This window comes from Toxorhynchites rutilus, chromosome 2 (assembly GCF_029784135.1).
Source record: "Toxorhynchites rutilus septentrionalis strain SRP chromosome 2, ASM2978413v1, whole genome shotgun sequence".
In the NCBI taxonomy this organism is placed as follows: Eukaryota; Metazoa; Arthropoda; class Insecta; order Diptera; family Culicidae; genus Toxorhynchites; species Toxorhynchites rutilus.
In genome coordinates, this window is record NC_073745.1 from 112,465,511 (window position 1) to 112,484,634 (window position 19,124).

At 35.8% G+C, this 19,124-nt stretch overlaps 1 protein-coding gene across 5 annotated transcripts in view; it reads left to right on the forward strand.

Moving 5' to 3' along the window:
* The first annotated feature begins 3,355 nt into the window (after positions 1 to 3,355).
* LOC129764297 (dynein beta chain, ciliary) overlaps positions 3,356 to 19,124 on the forward strand; it is a 59,767-nt gene continuing 43,998 nt past the window's right edge. Inside the window, exons 1-3 of one of the 5 annotated variants that reach the window (XM_055763240.1) lie at positions 3,356 to 3,516; positions 13,899 to 13,977; positions 14,048 to 14,225. The gene's annotated coding sequence lies outside the window, so the exon portion shown is untranslated. Of the gene's footprint in view, positions 3,640 to 3,689; positions 4,050 to 13,898; positions 13,978 to 14,047; positions 14,226 to 14,255; positions 14,388 to 19,124 lie in introns of those variants that run through there. The other 4 variants (XM_055763238.1, XM_055763241.1, XM_055763242.1 and 1 more) reach the window with 4 other exon arrangements.

A 19,124-nucleotide genomic window follows, 5' to 3' on the forward strand; every position in this document is an offset into this window, starting at 1 on the left:
AAGGCAAACATTGTCGAAATATTGAACTCCCGGCCCCGTCAGGTTGACGCCATATGAGCCTTAATAAAAATATATATTTTGGATAAAAAAAAAAAAAAATCAAATAGTTCAACGATGTAATTCTTCAAACATATCCAAAATCAACAGATAGTCTAACGGAATCCTACGTCAACTATGCGGTCGTGTCTCGGACACAACTCTCCTGTGACTTTTTTATTTTATATTCATCGTGAGTGCGAAAAAAATAGCTACGAAGATGGTCAAAAAACACTACAGAAATGTCGAAATTCGAGAAGGAAAAGAACAGAAAATTCAGGTAAGGTTTGATGCAGTAAGCTATAACCAGAAACCGTGTACGTCAATCAATCTCATTGTCGAGCAAAAAAAAATACGAGATTTTTTAAGTTTTATCCAAATAAAACCATATTTTTTTGAGGTTTCAGAAGAAAAGATCCTCAAATGTTGTTTCACAGTAATGTTCGAGTGGTGGAAAACGTTATTTTGATCTACTCGAATGGTTAATTCATGGTTTATTTCGCTATTTTATGATCTACTATACGCTTTGAAAGGAATACTATTTCTCGGACATTAGAATAAGCATAAAAAATTATTTTAGATAAATCAAAGCCGAACTTCTTAAAGTAAAACGATTTCACGGGATCCAGTTTTCTTCCAGTTTTTTTAAGAGCAATCTTACAGTTTTTTTGGAAAATATTATTGGCAACCCTGTTTGGTGGTGATCGGAGCAACACCGTTGCTGACGAGCATCGAGCGAGAATGGATTCTTTCCCTGTCGAGAAAGACAAGGGAGGGAAGAGTATGGAGTAGAGTTGCTTTCCATTGATGGAATGGAATGAAACCACGGTTGCGAGCGGATAAGCAAGTACAAAACAACGAGCGGACATCACTCATACCTAATGTTGAATTCACACATATAGACACCCACAGCTCGATACAAGAATTGAAGATAGTGCGGATATGGAAGAGTATCCAGAATTTTGGAATACGGACATACACTTCATTTATTTAAATAAATGTATCTTCCATGGAAGTATGCCTTCAAATCCCAGTAGGAAAGATGATTATAGGAGCAATGGTGTTTATAATTTGTGATCGATATCTGAGTGGGAAGGAGAAAATCTGGTGCGATTTGGCCGCGCAGTTTAATCGCAAAGTGAGAACGGAACCAAATAAACGAATAGCGTTGAAAGCTTTCGAAGATTCTTTTCAGTGTTCAAATTCTAAATGAAAAATTTTACTACTAAAGTAGTTAAAAATAACTAAATGAGTAAAAAGTTATTTAAAAAATTTCGATGCATCCTAAAATAATATCCGAAGTGAATAACAAACGGATTGAATAATATAATTCCGTGGTTCTACGTCGAAAATGCGGTCGTGTCCTAGATACAACCCCTTACAGTTTCTATTTCTTTCATTCTTTCGCTTCTCGCATTACTGTGAGTTACAACGCCAACACATGGGTAAGGGGGCATTAGAAAATGCTCTGCCATCGCTTGCTCTGTGTCTAAGACAAGACCAGACAATAGGGAATCGATTTCGGACCAGCTGCTGATTGATCACAAATATAGGGTTGCCAATACCATTTGAAAACACACTTCTACATAATGTACTCATGGTATGTACTCTCACACTAGTTTTCATGATGAAGCATAGCAGAAAAATACAATTTGTTGTGAAATACGCGCCAATTTTGCTTTACATCATCCAAATGTAATTATTCATAGAATATGATATGTACGTATTGGAGACGTGAAAAAATAGTCTTTAGAAAATTCATCTCATTTGGAAACATGACATCTAGAGTGGTTCTGCATCCCTACTGCTCGCACTTGGTCGAAGAGTAAGAGTAAGAAGCCAGTTGTCAAGTCTTGTCTTAGCTCTGTGTATGCATTGCCTATATGACAGTAAATAAACCGGAATCATGCTTCAATGCGAAGAGCCGAGTTTGTGAAAATGATTTATTAGTTTTCGTTCGACTCAATACATTCATCACATTCAAATGAGATGGAATAGATTCCGTTTGACAATGAACCCTTTCGGATCTCAGTTGACGAGGTTAACCAGATTCAAACGATCGAGCAATGTTTTCTTTGATGACGAATTGTATTTTTTGTCATTTTCGTCGATTTCTTTCGATTGAGATTGAATTTTCACCGCACCATAAACGAAGTCTAACCGAGCCAACACATTTCTCACCGGTACATTGGGCTGCATTCCTCGGACTCGAAGGGAGATTGCTAAATTTGATCTGGCGACCAGATACACCTCGCACGACCAAACAACGTGCTCGATTTCGCGATAACCTTGGCCACAAACGCAAAGATTACTGCTGGTAAGATTGAAACGGAAGAGTAGTGCATCTAACGAACAGTGATCATCATCATCATCATCATCATCATCATCATCATCATCATCTTTATTCCATTTGCGATGCCAGTTGGCGATGGTATTTTTACGGACTAAAGAATGAAATCCATTGAAGGCGATTTGAATATACAATGTGATGTATGTAAAAAAATAAACACTTTAATTCCATAATGCATTAACCAGCGCATTCCCTTCGGAGACACAACCATGACCTATATTGTTTTCACAAACCTCAGTCTCATTGACAAACGTAATTGATTTTTCTACCAGTATAACTCAACGTGCAACTACAACTCGTTTGCCGAACAATGGGCTATCAACAAAACTCAATTATGACCTCCAATCAACGATGTGCAGAACGATGGAATTTAATTTTAAAAACCGATGCGATCCGTCCACGATTGAGCGGCTTGGACTAAAGCAATTATTAACCTATTGTTGCTTCCGTTGCACAGATTGATTTTCTCCATATTTCGTCATTCATAAGGCTAGTTGCAACGCGTATCATGTTGTGGATATAAAGCTCAAGTACTTCACAAAATAATCACCAGAATACACTAGTTGATAGAGGAAATGCAACGCAAATAACAAAAAAGCGGAAGCCAAAGTTGATTTATGTTTTTCGTGCTATCGAAGGGGACCGTTCAAAGGTTCACAAAATCAGCTAGCAAAATATACTCCTCGCAAGGATACGATACAATACGTGCAGTCAAAACGGCCAGAAACTGAACATCGACATCGACAAAACAAAACGCCCCGAAAGCTTCTTCGTTCCTATCTGCTTACATAGGCTGTACCTCTCGAGAATGGAACTATATCGCACTGCCATAGATACCAGCTTTATTTATGAAATATAATTTTCATAAATAAACCCTCCGACACGGAACGTGCCCTAGAATGTGGCTTGTGCCTGGATGTCACTTCGATCAACATTAGCGAAAAACTTTCTGCTAGTCTCCGGACAGATTTTAATCGGAACGGACCCGTGTTGGGTGCGGTCGGACCTATTGGATTTTTGAAAAATTTTTCTAATCAGTCCTAGAGTGCTACAATATTTGTGATATTAGATTTTTAATGGAAAATGTGATTGTTTAAAACCGTTACGACCGGTGAATTGTGATATTTTAGGTATGTGGAGTGTGTTATGTAATCATGGGAATGATAAAAGCCGTGAAAAGTATAATAAAATGGCACTTTGTGTTCGAAAAAAGTGTCAAAGTTCACTACATTCGCATCATCTTGACAAAAAAGGCAAATATATGACAAAACTAATTATATCAAGGAATATATGAAATCATTACCTAACCGTAAAAAAACCCGAAAAATGGATTACGCGAGTGTTTATGAACAACAAATTACATCGTAGTGCTGAAAACGATAGTTTTGATAATAAAAAATAGTTAAAAATGTGTACAATATGAAATTTTCTCAAAAAATAGTTTTTTCCTATATGGCTACCGCTGAAAATAAGTCGCAATAAGAAATAACCTTGAGCTTATATAAAATGCAAAAAAAATCGCGAAGATATCGATTTATTTGTCTTTCATGTTTTGAAAATTTGATTGACACAATAAACTCGAACACGGGAACGAATCGCGTGCTAAGCAAGGAAATATTCGGTGGCCGAGTTTTGTGTGTCGTGGGATGTCTTTTCCCAACAGGTTTGTTTGTTTGCTGTTGTTTGGTTTGGATTCAGCTTTATGCGCCGTATTCGATTATGGCTCTTGACTCGAGTTGGTACGGCCCCTCAAGCATTAAGCTGCTGGATTACTGTTAGTGATGATGTTGTTCATAAAAATGGGTGGTATAGCATGTGCAGCATAAAGTGATACAGGAACATATTGGATGTTCCACATGAATTCGGAAAATGAAATTCTAACATGGTATTTGAGATAAATAATGAATATAGTGCAAATTTTTCGCAACTGGATTTACTTCATAGGTTGAATGCAACTAGCAACACATAAAATACCGAAATATTATGTGCACTTAAAAAGTGTGTGAAATCTAAACGTTTTCTACAATCATTTAGTATTAGCAAAAGAGTGGTGTTTATTTGAAAAAAAAATATATAAAGAAGATCTCATCAATACATGCTGGTCACAGAATCTCAAAAGTGAAGTTATAGCAGTTTCGAGTACTCTCTGGCCTCTGTACACTGCAAAAAAACGTTCATGTACTCCATCTATCAAAAATGGGACGTCAATAGCAAACGGATACTTTAAAAGCTAAATTCGAAGTCGTGAAAAGTCAATGCCTTGGATTCATTGGAAAAAAAACTTTAAGTAAAAATATCATCCAATTCGAAAAACGAAACACCCCGTTATGGCAAAGTGGATCAAAACTATACATGATGACTTAAGTAGCTTTCAGTAATATTACTGTCCTTTTTTCAAATTTTTCAAATCCAACTTGACAATTTTATATTTTTATATAGTCATTTAGTTAGATTTGCTGTGGGGCATCTGGTTTAAATCAATATGAAATGCTCGACCTTGGGATTCCATTCCAAACACGTTTAACAGAAACTCCACCAACAATAACCTCTTTTGCAAGGGTGAGGTTTTCCTGGGGCCCACTCTCACAATTCGCCAGGCTTACTCTACTTAAAGAGTGACGATCTTACCCCAACAGCATATATTTTTTAAGGAGACTATTTCTATTAATTTATTGCTTTAACTTAACTCAACTCGAATCCCAGTGATAGTTAACAATCCAGGAGGCAAGCTGTAGAACAACGAAAAAGGATTTGAAACCTCGTTCAAGAATAAAAGCTTAAATTCCACTACCGAAAAATTACATCCAGTTGCACATCATCGGCACTCGAGTTTGGTTTGATTAATATTTCAACATTTGACGAATTGTTGTTGGATTTGATTTAAAACGTCTAAAATAATAAGTACTAACATGTACTGTCGGGGGTCTCCGTAGCCACATTGGTTACGCGTTCGCTTAGTAAGCGATCGATCGTGAGTTCGAAACTCAGGGCCCTCATTGACCATCTTTGTGTTGTTACAGAATAACTACGTCCACGCAACAACATCAGCGATGGAGATCGATCCACGGTCGAAATAAGATCGATTCATCCATACAACTGCAAGACACATCGGGCTGCTGTTCTATAAATAACTCAACAATGATCAATCAACTGTCTCCGCTGTCCGGTAGTCTAACCGGATAATGGAAGAACAGAAAGAATACTCTTACGCCTAAATGGCTACTGTGTAAATGTACCATATGCAATGGTATAGAAGGAATACTGGCGAATGGCAATTGTGTAATGTACTAATTATAGATATGATAACCATGTGACATGTACACGATTAAAATTCGGCTCTGTTACAGCTAAAATGCTAATGAGCCTTAAATAAATAAATGGGATAAAAAAACATGTGCTGTGTTCAAAAGCATAGTTAATTAAAGTTTTCTAGTAAAACTCAAGGGGTACAGGTCTTATCCCCAGTGACAGACTTACCCCAGTTCCCCTAATTACTATCATAAATTATATTTTTCGTTTTCGTTTTTCGAAATTTATTCTAAAGATAAAGGATAAAGAAACGAGACGACCCAAGCCCCCCAGATGACGCGATCCGAGTCGACTGCCGATAAACCGTCGGAAGGGGCGGTCTCTTGCATGCAGACCTGTGTTCCATTGATTGTTCAGTTAGTTTGAAACATAGGATACGATCCACACGTTTGCCTGGTGCATTACATTTGCCCGGTTAATTTTTTTTTTTTTTTTGAATATATTCTTTGCAATTCAAAACTTTTGCACCGCGATCTGAAGAAATTCAACAATTATATGTATTTTGGTTTGGACATTTGGAGCGCAAAATCATAATTCGTATACACGGTATCACAGACCGTCTTATTTTCATGATTTTTTCTGATTTTAGTGCTTCATCAGAATCAAAATAATCCGTAATAAATATACTTGGGTTCCTGACAAAGTCTGACTGGCTCAAAATGGGAACTGTCATAACAGCTTACATAATATAAGTTCTTCGGTCCACACTTGCATAGAGTAATGCGGGGCAAAGGTGCGCACCTAACTGTTGTCGTCCAATAACTCTTGAAATAAAAATAAATTATTACCAAATTGTAACTATATATATAACCTTTGAAACGTAGTACAAGCATTTGTCGAGTTATGTTTGTAATTGGACAAATACCAATTTTAATACAAAAAGAAAAATGCGCACCTTTTCCCCATAGTGGGGGCAAAAGTGCGCACTTATTGAATTGTACTTCTGAGATAACTTATACCAAAAATAAATGCTTTATCATCAGAAGCGGGAGAAGCATCATTACTAGAGAGTGTAGGCACCGTCCAGTAGGCAGGAGGGGGGTGTTCTATGGTTTTTGGGTGGAGAAGAGTGGGTGTTATGGTTGAACATACCACGTGGAAATTTTTAGGAGGGAGGAGACTGACAATATAAGATATCCGAAAATGTCCAACATTTGAAATAGAATTCTAATTAAATTATTAAAAATTCTTCGTTGCGCTGTTGTGGAGTCCGAAGAGACAGACGATGGTTTCTTATGAAGCTAGAATCCCAATCTCTTCCTAGCAGTTTTGCAACTTGATTGAATTCGTGTTGGAGGTTGTTGGCTTCCGCAAAATCAAACGCCAAACGACGTAAATCTTTGAGAGTCATACCATAGAAAGCTTTGGCCAGTGCGCTGCTGCAACTCACTTTCTGATATGAGCCTCTTCCTCAGAGCTGATTCAGAAATATCGAGGTCTGCCGCAATCCGACGCTTTGAGACTTCCCGAAGCCTCTGTCGGGCCATTCGAGCATTTGTGGAGTGCATTTCTTCAAATCAGTTGTCTTCTTGTGGGTTCCGTTAAAAATTTTGTTAAAAATATTTTATAATTTTTATTTTTCAGAGCAAAACGCCAGTGCGAACATTTGCCCCACAGCTACTGCGCACCTTTACTCACAAGCAATTTTTGAACTAATCGAAATTTTTAAAATAAGCTCTTGAACTTTTTTACAAATATTAATACGCACTATCATCTACTATAGAATGAAGGTTTCCTTGACAGTGTAGTTTCGAGCTTTCAGTTATTTGAGATAAGTAAATCGTCATCTCCAAAACTGAAAAAAATAGATCAAAACATCGCAAAACTCTTTTTACCTCATAACTTTTTGCCACTTTCATATATGTATCTTGTTTATATGTGTGAGCTGCTGGTGTAATAATATATCAAACGAATACACTGTTGTCGAATTTTTATGCTCATTTGCTTCAAAAAGGCCAATGCGCACTTTTGCCCCGTGCACACCTTTGCCCCGCACTACTCTAATGCTTACTTTTTCTTCGTTAATTATCTATCTATTCCGAAGTGATTCACCTCATCGGAGGTAGATTGTTAACAATTAATAAATTTTAGGTTCTGTAGGCTCGAAATAATAAAAAAAAACTCTATCAGATTAACAGGTCCGAATTTCCATTTGTTATATTTCAAATGAAAAAATATAACTTGTTTCATGAAGGCTTAAAACGAACCCTGATTTTAATTTGACCATTTGTTCATACATTTACTGATATTTGATCGAAAACTCATCATTATAATATTAAAGCATTATCAGATACAGTTTTTTTTTAAACTATTCACAATTTTCGAAAAAAATGTGTTCCCGTTACGTAAAATTAGAGCAAGAAGCTCATGCCGTCAACGCGAATCTAATGAATGAGGTTGCAAGATTTTTTTTCTCGCTCCAGTATTTTATTTCAAGGATGACAGCTGTACAAACATTTGACAGTTTTTTAGTATACAAGTATATACAAACATATACGATTCAAAAACTATATGAGAATATTTAATATGTTATCCAGGATGAACTTCCAAAATTAGTCAATGTGATAGGCGTCGTGCTCCATCAGTGCCATGCCAAACTTCATGTCATCATGTCTTACAACACGAAAAATGATTTTGGAGTTTGACTGGGAGGTTCTATACCACTAACTAAAATAACTGGATATTGCTTCTTCTGGTTCCAGGTTTAGGTCCCTGCAAAGTTCTCATGGAAAAAAAAACGATTTTATGGACATAATAAAAATACCTTGAGAAGTTTTCAAAGAGAAAGCAAACGCGTTGAATTTTTAAACTGCATTGAAGATGGCGGAAACTGTGCACATAATATTGAATAAATGTATGTCTACCTATAAAAATGATGTTTTTTTCCCCAAAAATTATCACTAATTTTCCGGACAACTCAATATAAACTATCCTGATTTCTTACTGATTTTTATTTTCATTCTTCCTAATTTTTTAAAATTATTGTCGGCAACTCTGCTAATAAGTGTAGAAATTTCTTCAGTTCCTGGTGCAATAGCTTTTTCCGTGAGCGAATATTTCCAGTAAGCTACGATATTGCGCTTTTTTCTCTGCTCTTATTTCCGGACACGGATACTTCCGTATTGTTGAACATCTTCGAATTGACGAAACATAGATCTCGCGTAGCGTAGAAGGTTTCCACGCTTCCATGACACGCGTCAACACCGGGCAAACACCCTTCGACCTCTTGGAAGCTTTCACCAGGTTTCTTATCTTTCTCAATTCATGCATTCACAACGCATTTGAACATGAAAGCGAAATATAACTCTATAGAGATAATTTTCCCTATGATACCACTCAACATACCAGAGTTAAAAGTGTCATGTCGAAATTCTAACATGTAGACAACGTCGACATCGTAATGGTTGTTCCGGAATGGAATCAAAACTCGATCAAAAACGATTCGTTTTAGCGTATTGCTTCAAAAGGTAATTCGGCTTGTCTTTCGAGCTCTATCATTCATCGAACACATTTTATTACACTATGGAAACTTGAAAAAAATACTCTACTTTACTGTAGTTTTTGTCCCAGGTTTGTCCGATGCTTCGTTCCAAAGTTGCAAGCCAATAAGTGGACCTAAGTCTTTGCGTAAAGAGTGCGTATCCAAAATTTAAAACGCATTTTTCTCAGAACCATGGTTTGAAAACTGGTGGGAGTTCTACCTCCGGAACGTTCCATCCGTTTTGATGAAATAGTTTTTCCCAGATTCTCCACTAAATTTCCTGTCTTCGTACGTAGGATTTTTTTTGATATTTTAAAAAATAAAATTTTGGTGAATGTTTGTCTCCATTTTCGAGGTAAAAACGCAATTTTTTTACAAAAAAAATGTTGCCATTTCGTCAAAAATCGATATTTTGAAAAAATCCTACGTACGATGGCAGGAAATATATCCAAGATTACGAAAAAAAATCATTGATTAAAATCGGTCCACTAGAAAAACTTGTAGAACTCCCACCAGTTTACAAGGTTTTGGCTGCAAGGGTTCAACAAACCGGTTGCGGTTATTCATGGTATAGTCCAATTGACACCGGTATATTTATTGTTTGTTAAGTAACATATACCTAATAAAACTATATAAATATCAAATTAAAAAAAAATCGCGAAAATCACATACTTTTTATTATGTTCATAGTCTACTAACCCCTTAACGGCTTGATATGATCAAGCCGTCACTTTTTCAGGTCATCTGAGATGCCTGGAGTTGCTCCAGTATAGGGTTAACCTCCAAAGAGATCGATTTAGTATAGTCTCAAATTGCAATATAAAACCAATCCAAAAATTTAGTGAACTAATTATCTTTTATTTCCAAACATTAAGAAAAAAATTCTTATCATTTATTCACTTATCTGTAATGCAAGTAACTCATTAGCTTGCGTCTGTGTCAACAAAGGGTTATCATGACTATATTTTTCTACAGATTCTTTTTTTTTAAATCGTTGCTAATTAAATAATGTGAATATACAGCCATTCCATACCAAACCCATATAGTGGTTCTCAGATTTCCGTGAAAAATGGTAGTTTTGCTCTTTTTTGCAAAATCTTAGACCCGTATTTTTTTTATTTTTTCGTTAGTGTGACCATTTTTATTTTAGGGTGGTCCACATAATTTTTCCCCTTTTAGCAAATAATGACTTTTTGCAAAAAATCATAACATTTGAACTACTGAATCGTTTTAGATGATCGACATATTAAACTGAAGCCAATAAGCCTTCTTACCTTCTTTGAAAAAATAACACACGTGTGACTGGATTCTAGTCGCATAGGTCTAGTCTAATCACATAGGAATATTGAACGAAGACTTAAAATATGTTAAATTTGAAAACGAAACGAAAAAAATAATATATCTGATATCGAGATATATTATGTAAAAAATCATCAGCTTTCCAGAAAAAAATATACAAAAATAAAGCGCCCTCTATCTTTAATCGAGAAAACTATGAAAAACTGACTCAATCAATAATCACAAAAACGAAAATCAAAATGTTTCCCAAAAGTAATATTTTTCAAAGAAAACTAACTCACAAGCTTCAGTTTGATATATCGATCATCTGAATCGGTCCAGTAGTTAAGAAGCTATGAATTTTTGTAATGGAAAAAAGGTGAATTTTTTTTTTCGAACCATCGGTTAACTTCGGAAAATCATATTTAAAAAACGAAAGAAAAAAGCATCTCTGATATCGCGATATGTTATGCGAAAAATCCTCGGCTTTCAAGAAAAAATATAAAAAAATATAGCGCCCTCTAGTTCAAAGCCATGGAAACAACAAAAAACGACCACGATCAATAATTACGAAAACAAAATCCTTTTTTTTACTGGTTCAATATTTTTTTAAATAAAAGCTAGCTAGCTCATTGGCTTCAATTTGATATGTCGAACATCTAAAACGGTTCAGTGTTTCAAAAGTTATGAATTTTAAAAAAAGTCATTTTTGAGAAAAATTGAAAATAATTGATTTCTCCCTAAAATAAAAATGGTCACCCTAAGGAAAAAATAAAAAAATACGGGTCTAATGTTTTGTGATAAAGAACAAAATTACCACTTTTCACGAAAATCTGAGAACCACTATATCGGTTTGGCATGGAATGACTGTATATTTAGTTATATATTTGAGGGGCTTAGAATGCAAAGGGGTGTAAGTGACTTGAACGATTTCTCTTCATCAACATTTTCTTTAGTTAATAACTCAACTGCAAAAACGTTCCAATTTAAGTTTGCTATAGAGTCCGATAGATGAGGTTCTGACCTATCTTCCACATTGCCAAATACAGTTGGGAATGTATAATATTTGCAGCTAAGTTATGACCAAAAGAGAGAGTCGATGTAGAGAAATCGATCAAATCACTTACACCCCTTTCATTCTAAGCCCCTCCGTTAATATATTTATCTTTCCATCTATTTATTTAATTTGTATAATAACCTACCGAAGTGTTAATTGATGAAACCGTTTTTTAATAAATGTTATCAGTTGTAGGTAGTATCCTATAGTCCGATCTAACGTGGAAAGATAAAAATTTGCATCTTACATGAAACGGTTATCTTCAAAATCAGTTTTATTTTTTTTTTTTGTAAAAGTGGTGTAAATGTATGTTGTATGTTTGGATTGAGAGCTGTAGAATTCCGATTTTCCAATGAACATTCCACTGATCATAGCATGTTTTTTTTCAGTACCAAGTTCTCTTTAATTCAACCGAAAAAAATTACTATTGCTATACTATAGTTAAGCATTTTTGCATACAAGAACTCTAAAAAAGCGAAAAGGAACACTTTTTTGAAGCTTTCTCTTGTGTATTCCGTTCGAAAAATTGAATGAAAAGTAAAAAAAAATAAAATTTTGGTTCATGAATTCAACACTTATAGCGTTGAAAAGACGATTTTAATTCATAACATTTTTGAAGTGTGTTTATTTCACGGATTTCACGGTGCGGAATACATGCGATTTTCGATCGAATCTCGCACAAATCGATCGGACTGCAGAATTCAGAAATACATACCCTTCGGATGGCTCTGATTCGATCGGATTCCAGAAAAAAAGTGAATTGAAATAGTTATTTCAGGTAGATGCCGCCTTATATAGAAGTCTGAAAAAATCTCAAGAGGTCGGGTCAAAATTTTCGTTTCGCCTTGAAGTTATTGGAAAACTATCCCCCTTGTAATATTACTCTTCAATCCAATAATGAATCCCTCTATCGTAACAACAATATTATCTCCCCCATACCGTCGCGTGTGTTCAATGGCTGTGAAAATATATGGCCAAACAACCACTGAAAAGCACTGTTGGCCCTTCGTGCCAAACTGAATCCGATATGGGTCGTAAAGTTTGTTTGCGCCTTAACTCAAATATAAATAGTAGTTCACCCATTAATACAAACGGGTCGTTTTGTGGTTGTGACCAACAGGTGTTCACGTTATTCGCACTGAACATCAGAAGCATCAGTCTCTGGTAGGGATATTATCCGTACCTTCTGTAGCTACCATCAATATCGCTTCACTCGAAAAGCAGTTAATGGAACGAATATTTGCTTTGCTATGATTCAGACAATGAGCTTGCGAAGCAAGCTATTCGCTGCTATGGACATGATAATTATAAGTGGGAACTTGTTGCACGATAAGTTCGGGAATGGAGAGAATGGGTGTTTTGGAGTTGGGAGTTTGGAGTTTTGGGAGTTTCGGTTTTGATCGATGATGGCCATTATTATGTCGGTTGTTTTGGGTGTTTGCTAAGAACAAATGAAAATGATTATGCATGGTATAGAGTAAAAGTTCGCTTCTGTGATTATGCAAGTTTATAAATTAGACGATACGCGTTAACTTTGTGTTCGAATGATTTAGAACATCAAGCTGCTCCATTATTTTGAGGCTTGCAGAAATATCATGGAGTTATGATGAGATTGTGATGACCGATATTTTTTTTAATCGTAACTCGGAATCTATATTCACTACAAGGTGCAACAATATACATAAGCTAAAACTAGTTTCGGAATCTTCTAGTTACATATTGTAGCCTTCATGTTTTTATAAGTAATGGAAGTGATTTTATCCGTTTATTTAAGCTTTTCTAGACCAAGACAAAATTTTGCAACCAAAAACGAATACGAGTAGTCTAATTATTCAAATTTCATTAGCTATTCAAATCGTTCCAGTAATACCTTTTACTTTTTTTAAAGTATTCTCTCCCCAATTTTAACGTTGTCGACATGGCCTTTCGACTGTCTCCCAGTTCTTTCCACCACGTTTGGCGTTCCATTTTCAGTATTTCTCCAAGACAGCAACGAATTTGATCGAATATTTCTTAACTCAAGTCCAGCTGCTTAACGCGACGATCCAAATTTAATAACATCATTTGTCGAATAATGTTTTACCGGGTCTATTTTTGTAGTTTCTTGCTTGAATTTGCGCCCCGTATCTAAAAATACACGTTTGATTATCGTCGGATATCACAGGACCTAATCCAAAGCCTCCAATAGAACATAATTACAGGTGTATAAAGATGAAACCACTTTTTTTTCAAACAAAATACACGTTTTTTATTTTCTAATGGTTTTAAATATAATATTCAAAGTATTGGCCATTGAAATTTGACATTTTTCCATCTGGCAATTCATAAATTCCTAGTAATAAAATTATTTATTTATTTGTTTATCCCTATTTTCAAAAAAAATTAAGCGCTACTCAGCAAGTCGGATGCAGTTAATCCTAAAACTGAGGGCACACATGCTACTTGACAATACTTTCCATTTGTTTGGTATATATATATATATATATATATATATTTTTTTATTCTTTTGATGCATATTAGTTACTCACACTCACAGGTGCTCCTGGTCCAGCATTTGGTTTCCACAGTAAAACACGGCAGCAGCAGTCAGCTGATGTATGGTACAATGGCAGCTTCTGGAACTGGAACTATGGAATTTATCGATTCGGCGATGGACAAGATGGTTTAATTGAACATCCTGAAAGATAACCTGCAGTTTACCGTGCAGAAATTGGGTCTCCGTCGTGATAACTACTTTGAACAAGATAATGACCCGAAGCCAACTGATCTCAACGAGCGGATGTGCCTATTCTATAAATGTCCAAATTAACTCAAAACACCTCCGCAATCACCGGATTTGAACACTACTGAGCATTTTTTAGGATTAATGGTGTCATGTAGGTTGAGCTGTTCGATGTTGTGAAGAAACGTTTACTTGTCTAACGATTAGTTGGTTTGCTTGAGTTGGTGTTATGTTCCATACAGTGTTTTGTTGATAGTAAGAAGATTATCGCCGTAGTTGCCCAAACGTGGATCTATGGAGTCCATGTGTATCAGCGTCTCTCGTAACGCTTTCTCTCGATTGTACGAAGCAGGGTTGACACTCAGTCGACAGGAGTCACAGAAACAGAGTAGTTCAATTTCAGCTGACCATGCTGAGCTTGGTTAATCCCACACAATTGTGGAGAAAATTAAGGTGGAAGGTACGAAAATGTCCACGCTTGTCCACGGTGAAGGGGGAGGAGCTATAGATAATGTCCACGTGGACATGATAATATAAAAAAAAATACACATCTATATCAAAAATAAATTGAACCAGATCTGCGTCTTCAGTATTTTCAAACTTTCTGCCTACCCTGAGTACTTCATGTTTTTCAATAAAAGGTTTGATATCCACCAGAGGGAGTTTGTCAGGTTAAAATCTGGTGGTCCTTTTTTCGTGCTACCAGTTCCACCCGGAGGGAAGAAGTTAAGGCCGGCCTTTTCCAAGCAACTAGAAACGGCTGAAGATGATGATGTGAAAGAGCAACGAAGCGCAATGCATGGCCTCGGCTCATCATACCAAGCAATCACTGGAGAAGATGGACCGGCTGAAGATTAAAGCTGTACCGAAGCCCACCATCCCTCCCAACATCCGCCTGCTGCTACCGATAGAAAATTTCTGGTTGAACCTTAACAAAGTGGATATAAAATCGAGATTGAAAATGAACATGCTTTCCTTTAATAGATTTTGTTGAATTTCTTCTTTTGTTTTCATTTCATGATTTTTGGACATTGAATTTTAATGCGGGGTGATTTGGTCCAGTGTGTGTTTCACGAGAAAAACATACTTATGTTCAAGGATGGCTCCAATCGTATCAACGAGCGCTCGTTACATTCTCTTATTTGATTCATTCAACGCACACAATAATATGTTTTAAATCACTCATGGAACAGAAAACTGACGTGCTAACGGAAACACTGAATGAACACAGCATGAGAGTCATCGCTTGGTAACTGTTCGCGGGTTCATCGATGCTCGCTTGTTTCATTTGATGATTCGTTTGTTAGTTTCTGTCGTCGCTTTACTTTCGTTTCCTGATCCGATTGGGTGCTAAGCCTCGAAGCTTCAGATCGAATCGCTTTGCGATAGATTTATGTCGCTTTCAGAGAAGAAATGAATGATGAAAATGTAACTTTTCGATGCGCAGTGGGCATTGATAATACTCGCAGGTGCGCACCTAATAGTTGTCGTGCAATAACTTTTAAAAGAAAAGCCAATAGGGTTCAGTTTGCTTACAAAAAAGTAACCATATATATAACCAATGAGGTACATATAGAGGTGGAGTAGTAGGCGAAGTGTATGTGTATTGGCAAGCAAAATATCGTGTCGTAATTATTTGCATTCAATATGGAATGTATATAGAAGAAACAAAACTATGTTGAAAGTACTCACGGTTGCATGATAATTTGAGCCAAAATTCTCATGAAATCATTCAACAGGTTGTTTTTTAACAGATGACAATTATATCGTGGCTTATTTCGATTATTCATGTGGTAGAAAAGTCCAGAGAGCAGTCGTATGCTTAGTTCTCGAAAGCAGTAACATTTTCGGTGAAATTTTGATTAATTGGCGATTATTATCTCACAACATACACACCGACACTGAGAGCGTTCGAAACATCAACTTCATAACGGTAAAATAATGAAACTTCGTTTGTTTCTATGAACGTGAGTGAGTTAAATTGGCACATAAAAATATCACTTTTATCCGTCTTCTTCGATGTGATTTCACAAATATTCACTCCACGCTATCACATTAGCCTTATATTCAGCCTGGAGCTCTACAAAAATGTACGTTTTTAATTGATTAATTACTTCCTGAAAATAGCATTTTTACATAGATGCGTTGGGCAATCAAAGATAAACACAACGACTGACGTCACTATTTGCGAGATAGTTATGGCAGCGCATGCTGTGTCGCTCGAAACTCGACCATCTTAATTACCTTTTTTCCAGGACATTGATATATAACCTTCTAAACGCAATCTATAAATACTTCGAGTTTTGCTTGTCTAATATTTATTATAATACAAATTGTCAAATGCGAACTTTGTCCAATAGTGGGGGCACAAGTTCGCAACCTATTGGGTAAAATATCAAACTTTTTGAAATAAACTTCTGAGATAACTTGTAAAAAAATCAATGATTTATCATTAGTAGCGTATGTAGGCATCATCTAAGAGGGGATGGGTTGTTGATTACTTGCTGGTTAGGCTGATGTGTTGTAAATTTCGAAAAGGCATACGATGAATCCTCATGAAGCTAGATCTCGTCCCTCTAGTTTTGTTATCTGGTTGGATCCATGCTGGACTTTGATGTCTTTCGCAAAAACACCAAATTTATGAAAAAATCGTTTTGTCCAATGGTTTGCAATGGATGATCAGTTCCTCAGCCTGCTCACTCTCGACTAGAGATGAAACGGATATCCGGTAACTATCCGGTATACGGATTATCCAGTCAATATTTGCTATCCGGCCGGATACCAGATTTTAGAAAAAAAAACAATAATTTCTCATTAACACAAAATAAATATTTTGTTTTTTCAAAATTTATTGGTTGTATATTTTAAATATAGTTTGTATGTTCGAAACATTCCCAAAAGTTATCGTGAGCCTCGCGTATTAGATTTAATTCAGTTTCGTCTTTTTTGTTTCGTTTAATTTGATATGTGGTGAAGTAAGTCTCTCTGATTATCATCCCTAAAGACAGTTCCAAGTTTTGTAAGTTTGAATGAAAATAATTTTTCGATGTTCTTTGCTTATTTGAAATTGTAGTACAGTTCGGACTCGATTATCTGGAATGTTGATATTATTTTCACTCCGGATGATCGAATTTTCCGGATAATCGAATCATAAAAAAATTTGAAAGAAAATCTCTTGGTAAACGTATAATAACTACAATTTGCACCGACTTATTTGTATATTGCAGTATCTTAGCCAGAAATTCACTAGCGCCCCCTGGGGGAGGAGTAATGTTTTGAAATTCTAAAAAAAGTTCATCGCCTTGTTACATCTCATGGACCAAAATATTACTCAAATGATCAAGTCCAACTATAAGCAAAAGCTTGGCATCCAGGAGCCAAAAAGAGTTCGATGACATGGTTAAGCGAATCAACATGAGGGATGCTATGTTTTGTGTAACCGAGGCTTGGGACGAGGTACCGGTTGATTCCATTGTGAAGTCATGGAAAATGCTGATATCCCGTTGTCGGTTGTAAAAGAACACATACTTTCGATTCTGCAGAAATTGATTGACCAGGACAATACCTGCAAAATGTACAAAAAATACTCTATGCAAAATTTTGGCTCAATCGGATTTTATTTACTAGTGTCTCACAGCCGTCAAAGTTTCAGTTTTTTGGAAACCGTAAAATACCCAAGGGATATTATCAAAAATCGAATTTCGGGATTTAGGTGACAAAAAAATCGAGATGACAGCAGATCTCGACGTTACATGAAATTTAAAGACATTTGGCATCATAATTATTTTACAAAACTCCGATTTCATGCAATCTACCCCTGTGTGCATTTATGGTTCTCGGAAGACTCAAACTTTGGCGTCTTTACGACAATAGTAAGTAAAGTCCGATTGAGCTGAAATTTTGTATAGAGTATTTTTTCGAGGTAATCAACATTTTTCAGTAAGTCCCATTCGTAAATATGAGATGACAATTTTCACTGCCACTCTAATGCACATCGTTACTCATGAATTTGTTTTTAAACCGAACCTATTCTGCGATGATATCGTAACGTGTGAAGATACTCAATAGACATCTTTTGAGAATCCAATAAATCAAAGGGCTATCGAAGCGGATTCGAAGATTTATCTTTTATTTTCTATTCTTTGCAACAATCTCAATACTCCTACCCCAACTTTTCCTTTTTCTTACTACATCCGTGATTATTCGAATGATCATATTATAAATGATGCACCGTGGATAACCGAATTAAAACATTCGAAACAGACCCTGGTCATCCTAACTACATCCATGTTTCATTAGATTATCATATTAGGTATGATTAAATATTAAATCGATGTATTCATTTAAGCGAGTAGTACACTATGAAAACATAAAAAAAATATCTGGCCTAAAATGTTCTCTGGGAAGTCTACTTTACTGTAGTTTTTTCCCAGGTGGACGATGGTTCGTTCCAAAGTTACAAGCCAATTAGTGAACTTTTGTTTTTGCGTAGGAGTGCGGATCCAAAATTTAAAACGCGTTTTTCTCGAAACTAAGTTTTGCAAACTAGTGCTCCCACAAACTAGTTCTACCTCCGGAACGGTCCATCCGATTTTGATGAAATTGTGTTTCCCAGATTCTCCACTTAATTTCCTGTCATCGTACGTAGGAATTTTTTGATATTTTTGAAAAATAAAATTTTGGTGAATGTTTTTGTTTCGATTTTTAAGCCAAAAACGCAATTTTTTTACAACAAAATCGCTATCACGTCAAAAATCTATTTTTTGAAAAAATGAAAAAAAATGACAGAAAATGTATCTCAGATTATCTAAAATAATGATTGGTTGAAATCGATCCACTAGAGGAACTTGTAGAACTCCCACCAGTTTACAAAGTGTTGGCTGCAAGGGTC